The sequence below is a fragment of the Cryptomeria japonica genome, chromosome 4, assembly GCF_030272615.1.
Source record: "Cryptomeria japonica chromosome 4, Sugi_1.0, whole genome shotgun sequence".
NCBI lineage: Eukaryota > Viridiplantae > Streptophyta > Pinopsida > Cupressales > Cupressaceae > Cryptomeria > Cryptomeria japonica.
In genome coordinates, this window is record NC_081408.1 from 44392502 (window position 1) to 44401451 (window position 8950).

Sequence of the window (8950 nt, forward strand, 5' to 3'; positions counted from 1 at the left end):
AAAAAAATTATATTGTTAGAAAGCTCAGAAGATGGGTGAAACTATGGTGGCAATTTTAGAAATACCCACTTGATGAAGTGTAATCCTGATGATGACAAAGTCAAGAAACCAAGTTGATAAAATAAAAAACGTCAAAAAGGAGGGAAATGGAGGGAAATCAAACTTCCAAACTGTAGCTTTGTCAACCAGGCCTATTTCCAAGCCTAAACAGTCAAAAGCGTGTACGAGGTACCTATGGTATAAAAAGAATGTATGGGGTACTTATGGTGTAAGAAGCGCGTACGGTCTATGTTAACTATAAAAAGCGCGTACGGGCTTTTAATGCTTAAATTTTGGGAGTGTGTATAGTATGATATTGTATATATAATATGTGTATATATATAATATATAATTTATATATAGTATAAAAATATATAATATATAATATTTATATATACGTATATAATAATATATAATATTTATATATATTTGTATATAATAATATATAATTTATTAAGTATATATATACACACATATGTGTGTATCTATGTGTATTGTCTCCCTCTCTCCCCCTCTCAAGCACGTACAAGGTCTCTCTCTCTCTCTCCCTCTCTCTTCATCTCCCTCCAATATATATTCTTTTTGTTTGCATATATATAAGGTGATAAGAAGATTGACAAGGTGGTCAGTTTTCTTTTTCTTTTTAAAGAAGATAGGATATAAAGTAGAACGATTGAAGAAAATGAACGTATTGGTTTCTTTGGATTGTGTGGATGTATTGGTTGGATAATATTTATGGGTCGTATGGTGTACTAAGGGGTTATATGGTGTATTATGACCCCTTAGGTGTTGTTATGGGTCATATGGTGTTCTATGATCCCTTAGGACACCATATGACCCCTTAGGACTCCATATGGTGTCGTTATGGGTCATATGGTGTCCTAAAGGGTCATACAGTATTCTATGACCCCTTAGGATACCATATGATCCCTTACATGTCATTATAGGTCTTATGGTGTGCTAAGGGATCATATAGTGTCCTATGACCCCTTAGGATACCATATGACCCCTTATATGTTGTTAGGGGTCGTATTGTGTTCTAAGGGTCATATGGTGTCCTATGACCCATTAGGACACCATATGGTATCATTATGTGTCTTATGTTGTCGTATGACCCCTAGGATACCTTATGACCACTTAGGACACCATATGGTGTCATTAGAGGGCTATATGATGTCCTAAGTGGTCATATGGTCTCCTACGACCCCTTAGGACACTATTTGACCCCTTAGGGCTCCATATGGTGTCATTATGGGTCCTATGGTGTCCTAAGAGGTCATATATTGTTTTATGACCCCTTAGGATACCATTTGGTGTCATTATGGGTTGTATGGTGTGCTAAGGGGTCATATGGTGTCTTATAACCCCTAAGGACTCCATATGACCTCTTACATGTCGCTATGGGTCATATGGTGTCTTAACGGGTCATATGGTGTTCTGTGATCCCTTAGGACTCCACATGGTGTTGTTATGGGTTGTATGGTGTCCTAAAGGGTCATATGGTATTCTATGACCTCTGAGGACACCATATAATCCCTTAGGTGTCATTAGAGGTCATATTGTTTGCTAACAGGTCATATGGTGTCCTATGACCCCTTAGAACACCATATGACCCCTTAAGACACCATACGACCCATAACGACACCATATGGTGTCTTAAGGGGTCATAGGATGCCATATGACCCCTCAAGATACCATATGACCCATAACAACACCATATGGTGCCCTAAAGGATCATATGGTGTTCTATGACCCCTTAGGATACTATTTGGCATCATTATAGGTCCTATGGTGTTCCAATGGATCGTATAGTGTCATATGACCCCTTAGGATACCATATGACCCCTTAGATGTTGTTAGGGGTCGTATTGTGTTCTAAGGGTCATATGGTGTCCTATGAGCCATTAGGACACCATATGGTATCGTTATGTGTCTTATGTTGTCATATGACCCCTACGACACCTTATGACCACTTAGGACACCATATGGTGTCATTAGGGGTCATATGGTCTCCTACGACCCCTTAGGACACTATTTGACCCCTTTGGGCTCCATATGGTGTCATTATGGGTCGTATGGTGTCCTAAGAGGTCATATAGTGTTTTATGACCCCTTAGGACACCATTTGGTATCATTATGGGTTGTATGGTGTGCTAAGGGGTCATATGGTGTCTTATAACCCCTTAGGACTCCATATGACCTCTTATGTGTCATTATGGGTCATATGGTATTCTATGATCCCTTAGGACACCATATGATCCCTTAGGACTCCATATGGTGTCATTATGTGTCGTATGGTGTCCTAAAGGGTCATATGGTATTCTATGATCTCCTAGGACACCATATGATCCCTTAGGTGTCATTAGAGGTCATATTGTTTCCTAGGAGGTCATATGGTGTCCTATGACCCCTTAGGATACCATATGACCCCGTAAGACACCATACGACCCATAACGACATCATATGGTGTCCTAAGGGGTCATAGGATGCCATATGACCCCTCAGGATACCATATGACCCATAATACCACCATATGTTGCCCAAAAGGGTCATATGGTGTTCTATGACCCCTTAGGATACTATTTGGCATCATTATAGGTCCTATGGTATTCTAAGGGATCATATAGTGTCCTATGACCCCTTAGATGTTGCTAGGGGTCGTATTGTGTTCTAAGGGTCATATAGTGTCCAGTGACCCATTGGACACCATATGGTATCGTTATGTGTCTTATGGTATCGTATGACCCCTAGGACACCTTACTAGAGAGAGAAAGAGAGGGTGAGAGATAGAGATAGAGAGAGTCTAAGTGAGAGGGAGGAAGGGGTGGAAGGATATTACAAGATACTAGAGAGAGAGAGGTGCAAAGAGAGGGAGAGAGGGAGAGAGTGAGAAAGAGAGGTAATGAGAAAGGGAGAGAGGGAGGGAGAGGGGAGAGGGAGAGAATGAGAGAGACACACCTGAGAGAATGAGAGAGTGAGATAGAGAGAATGAGGATGAGAGGGAGAGACTTCAGAGATAAATAATTTGAGAGAGAGAGAGGGAGAGAGAGAGAGACTTTATAGAAGAGGAGAGAGAGAGAGATAGATAAAGGTTGATAGCCAGAGATGTGATAGAGAGAGGAGAGAGACTTGAGAGAAAGAGAAATGGAGTGAGAGGGGGAGAGATAAAGAGAGTTAGAGGGAAAGAAATACTTGACAAAGGAAGAGAAAGGGAGGGGAAGGGAGAGGGAGAGAATGAGAGAGAGAGAGAGACACTTAAGAGATGGGGAGAGAGTGAGAGATAGAGATATTTGAGAGAGGGGGAGAAAGAGAGGGATATATGAAGGTAAGGTGCCCTTTAAATGTTTTAACTGCAATAAGATTGGTCATATGGCTTCAAGATACCCTGATAGACATGCTAGACTAAGAGAAGAAGCTAGAAGAACATACAAGCCTAATCCTGAATATCAAAGATACAGATTTAAGAAGAACAAAGATAAATCTTGTTACATTGTTGATGAAGGTGTGACTGATGATTCTGATGAGGATCCAGTAGACAATGGATGGATTTTTGTTGCTATAACAGAAGATCAACCGGCACCTATTGCTCAACCGGTAGAAAAAGCCCTAGCAGCTAAAGTTGAATCAAATGATGAATGCACTATTGACTCAGGATGCTCACATCATATGACTGGAGACAAAGGTAAATTCTTGAACTTTCAAGAATACAATGGAGGTTTAGTAAGATTTGGAGATGACAAAGCCTGTTCAATCAAAGGTAAGGGCTCAATATCTCTTGATGGTAAACATAACACTGACAATGTCTACTATGTTGAAGGATAAAAGCAAAATCTTTTAAGTGTTGGTCAATTAGTTGAGAAAGGTTTTCAGTTACAATTTAAAAATGGAAAATGCAAAATCATGAATAGAACTGGTTTGGAAATTGCAATCGGTAATCAGACTAGAGGTAATATCTTTCATTTGAATAACAGTGAAAAGGCATGCTTAATTGCACGTATAGATGAAAGTTGGTTATGACACAAGAGACTATGTTATGTAAATTTTGATTGCATGGTAAAAATCAGTACTTCTAAGGCAGTTAGAGATCTACCTAAAATTGTGAAACCTCAGAATACAATTTGCAAGGAATGTCAATTTGGAAAACAAGTTAGAGCTAGTTTCAAAAGTATTCCAGAAAAATCCAATAACGCTCTTGATTTAATTCACACTAATTTATGTGGTCCAGCTAGAACTAAAAGCTTACAAGGTGATAGATATTTCATGCTAATTATTGATGATTATTCTAGAATGTGTTGGGTTACTTTTCTCAGAGAAAAATCAGAAGCACTTGGGAAGTTCAAACTATTCAAAACAATGGTTGAAAATGAAACCGGTAAGAAAATCAAATGTTTAAGATCAGATCAAGGAGGAGAATTCACATCTAAGGACTTTAATACATTCTGTGAAGTGAATGGAATCGAAAGATAGTTATCAGCACCTCGGACACCACAGCAAAATGGAGTTGTTGAAAGGAAAAACAGAACTATCTTGGATGCAACAAGAAGTATGTTATCAGAAGCAAATCTACCACATATGTACTGGAGAGAGGCAGTAAGCACTGTTGTCTATACATTCAACAAAGTTCACATCAAAGGTGAAACCGGTAAGACCCCTCATGAACTATGGTTTGGTAATATTCCTACTCTTAAGTATTTCCGAATTTTTGGAAGTAAATGTTATATTAGAAGAGATGAGTATATTGGCAAATTTGATCCTAGAAGTGATGAAGGAATATTTCTTGGTTATTCATCTAAGAGCAGGGCATATAGATGTTTTAATAAAAGATTGCAGAAAGTTGTTGAGAGTACAAATGTAAAGATTGATGAACAATTCAGAGGAACTTCAAGGTATATAGACTCTGAACCGGCAACAGAAATTGTGACAAATGAACCTACACTAAATCCACCAGTACAGAATGAAGATCCAGTTACCCCAGTATCATCAGAGGATTTCACGGTAGTTGAAGAACAATAGCAAACTAAGACACCCTGGTATGTAAGAGTGAATCATTCTAAAGATCAGATAATTGGAAACAAATTTAAAGGAGTTACGACAAGAGGAAGATTGGAAAATGAAGAGATATGTCTTATTTCTCAAATTGAACCATCATCTATCAATGAGGCAGGTGAAGATAAATTTTGGATTAAAGCTATAGAAGAAGAATTAGGACAAATTGAGAAGAATAATACTTGGACATTAGTTCCCCGGCCTAAAGATAAAAATGTAATTGGAACCAAATGGATATTTAGAAACAAACTTAATGAAGATGGAAGGTTGTCAGAAATAAAGCAAGACTAGTGTGTAAGGGATATTCTCAGAAAGAAGGAGTTCATTACAATGAAACCTTTGCGCCAGTAGCCAGAAATGAGGTAGTTAGATTATTCTTGCCTTTTGCAGCTCACAAGGATTACAAAGTTTATCAAATGGATATTAAATGTGCATTTTTGAATAGAGATCTTGAAGAGGAAGTTTATATTGAACAATCTGATAGATTTTCTTTGACAGATGACAATGATATGGTTTGCAGGTTAAGAAAAACTCTGTATGGATTAAAACAGGCCCCAAGAGCTTGGTATGCAAGATTGGATAAGTATCTTTTAAAGATTGGTTTTACTAAAGGAAATGCAGATAGCAATTTATATTACAAAGTAACTAATGATGACATCTTGATTATTGAAGTATTTGTTGATGATATAATCTTTGGAGGAGAAGATGGATTATGTAAAGAATTTTCTCTTGAAATGCAGCAAGAATTTGAAATGTCTATGATTGGAGAAATAAAATTCTTTTTAAGATTGCAGATTTTACAGACTGATAAAGGTATATTTTTGAGTCAATCCAAGTACTTAAAAGAACTACTAAAGAAATTTGGGATGGAGAACTCTAAATCGGTAAGCACACCTATGACTACAAATGATAAATTATCTCAAAGGGATGAATCTACACCTGTTAATCCAACTAGATACAAATCTATGATAGGAGGTTTACTGTATTTGACACAAACCAGGCCTGATATTATGAATGCAGTATGTATTGTTTCTAGATTTCAGAGTAATCCTAGGGAAAATCATGAATCAGCAGTGAAAAGGATTTTCCGGTACTTACAAGGCACAACAAATCTTGGATTATGGTATCCTAAAGATGAAAATTTTGATCTATGTGCATATACAGATGCAAATTGGGCAGGAGATGTGGATGATAGAAAAAGCACCACCGGAGGAGCATTCTTTCTTGGAAAGAGATTAGTTTCTTGGTTAAGTAAGAAACAGAGTTGTACATCTTTATCAACAACAGAATTAGAATATGTTGCAGCAGCAACAAACTGTACACAGGTACTTTGGCTTAAGCAAATGTTGAAAGACATAAAGGTAAAATGCAAGGAACCTATTACTAGATACTGTGATAACACTGCATCAATTGATATATCTAAAAATCTAGCATTACATTCTAAAAAAAAACATGTTTCTATCAAATTGAATTTTCTAAGGGAAAAAATTGAAGAAAAAGAGATAAAACTGGTTTATGTGAATACTAAAGAACAGCTTGCAGATATTTTCACAAAACCTTTGCTTAAGGAGACTTTTGAGTATCTCAGAGATCAGCTTGGAGTCATACCACCACTGGTAGAGACTTAGACAGTTGATGATTGTCATCAACTGATAGAATTAAATGGACAAATCTTTATTCCAGTATTTGATGAGGAAGCTACTTCTCAGGGGGAGTAGTTGGTATATTGAATTGGTTGGTATTTTGTATGAACTTGACTTTTGTGACTTTGGCATTTGATGTCAAAGGGGGAGAGATATCTATGGAAAAACACATTATCTTTTTGGTGAAAGATTTCAGGGGAGAGATTTTGAAAATCACATTTAAGGAGAAATTGGTATTGTTACTCCCAGGGGGAGAAATGGAGATTGTTGGTTTTTGTATTTGGCATTTCTGTTTTGGCACTTTGATGGTTTTTTCATCTTGTGTTGTCATCAATTCCAAAGGGGGAGATTGTTGGTATTTTGGTATGGTTTTGTCATTGATGTCAACACCTACTGAATACACCTACTTTGGAGATCCAGCAACATTCACCGGCAAACAGTAAATTGTGCAACAATTACTGGTATATGGTTCACTGGTAGGATATATTGTTCACCGGTACCTAGAATGATATGGAAGACACTTGGTAATGTCGAAGACATCATGTGGACACTTTATTTTGAAGAAATAATCATTGGTATATTCATATTTGCATATTTGCTTTTACTGGCAAATAGGTCCAAGTTATCTAGGGTTACACTGGCAGGTTTATCTTTTCCAAATCAGCATGACAGGCTATGGAGATTATTTATTATTGTTGTAAATGCATTAAGCTAACATGTTTAATCCATTATTGCATTGGATATTATATTATTTGTAAAATATTTTTATTGTAATATCTTGTAGAGCCGACCTACTAAAATTGGTCTTAGGGTATGGTATAAATGTAAGATCATGTGTGGAATGCGAAAAAGAATTGTGTGAAGGTATATGCAAGATCAAGCAGAGGTATACATGAAGGCATCATTTGAAGGTGAAGTTAGGTTTTTGTAAAAGCATATCAGCATTACACCGGTACTGAATCCAGCATATGAAGATGTTATTTTGTGCAGTACATTCTTATTGGATTTAACCATCCAACTTTAGTCAGTGTGACTCCCATTTGTGATTGAGTAGTGAGCTCTAGGCTGTTGGCCTTTCTACATGTGCAGACCCCTCTTGTACACTTACTATCTGCAGTAGTATCATCTGATTGTGGGTAAGGTTTCCCACCGTGGTTTTTCCCCTTACAGGGTTTCCACATACAAATATTGGTGTCATGTGTTGTGGATGACTTTATGTTTATATTTCATGCATTAATCCTTACCGGTATAGCGATTTATTGTTAACACTGTCTACCGGCATACCTAACTGGTTTACCGGTATTAAGCATTAAGTTGGTTAATAAGTTTTTGGTTTGAATTTATTAGACAACTGATTCACCCCCCCCTCTCAGTTGTCTCCGGGACCTAACATTATCACCCTCTCCCCTTCTCTCTCTTTCTCTCCCATACCTCTCCCTCTCCCCCTACCTCTCCCTCCCCCTCTCTTTATCTTATCCTATTCTCTCTCCTCCCCCTCTCTTGACCCTATTCTTTCTCTCTCTCTCTCTCTCTCTCTCTCTCTCTCTCTCTCTCTCTCTTCCTCTTCATCTCCCTCTCTCTCTCCCCCTCTCTCTCTCCCCCTCTCCTTATCATATTCTCTCCCTCTCTTCTTATTCCCTATTCTCTATCTTACCCCCTCTCCCCCTACTCTCTCTCTAACTGCCTTTCTCACCTCCTCTCCTTATCCTATTCTCTCCCTCTCTTCCTATCCCCTTCTCTCTCTCTCAATCCTATTCTCACCCTCTCTCCCTTCTCTTTCTTTCCCTATCTCTCTCACTCTCTTCCTATCCCCTTCTCTCTCTAACTCCCTCCCCCTCTCATTATCCTATTCTATTGCTCTCTTCCTACCCCCTTCTCTCTCTCTCTCTCTCTCTCTCTCACACACACACACACACACACACACACAATCCTATTCTCACCTCCCTCCCTTCTCTTTATTTCCCTATGTCTCTCCCTCTCTTCCTATCCTCTTCTCTCTTTGTCTCTAACTCTCTCTCCCTCCCCCTCTCCTTATCCTATTCTATCCCTCTCTTCCTACCCCCTAATCTTTATCTCTCTCTAACTCTCTCTCCCTCCCCCTCTCCCTATCATATTCTCTCTCTCTCTCTCTCTCTCTCTCTCTCTCTCTCTCTCTCTCTCTCTCTCTCTCTCTCCCCCTCTCTTAATCCTATTCTCACCCTCTCTCCCTTCTCTTTCTTTCC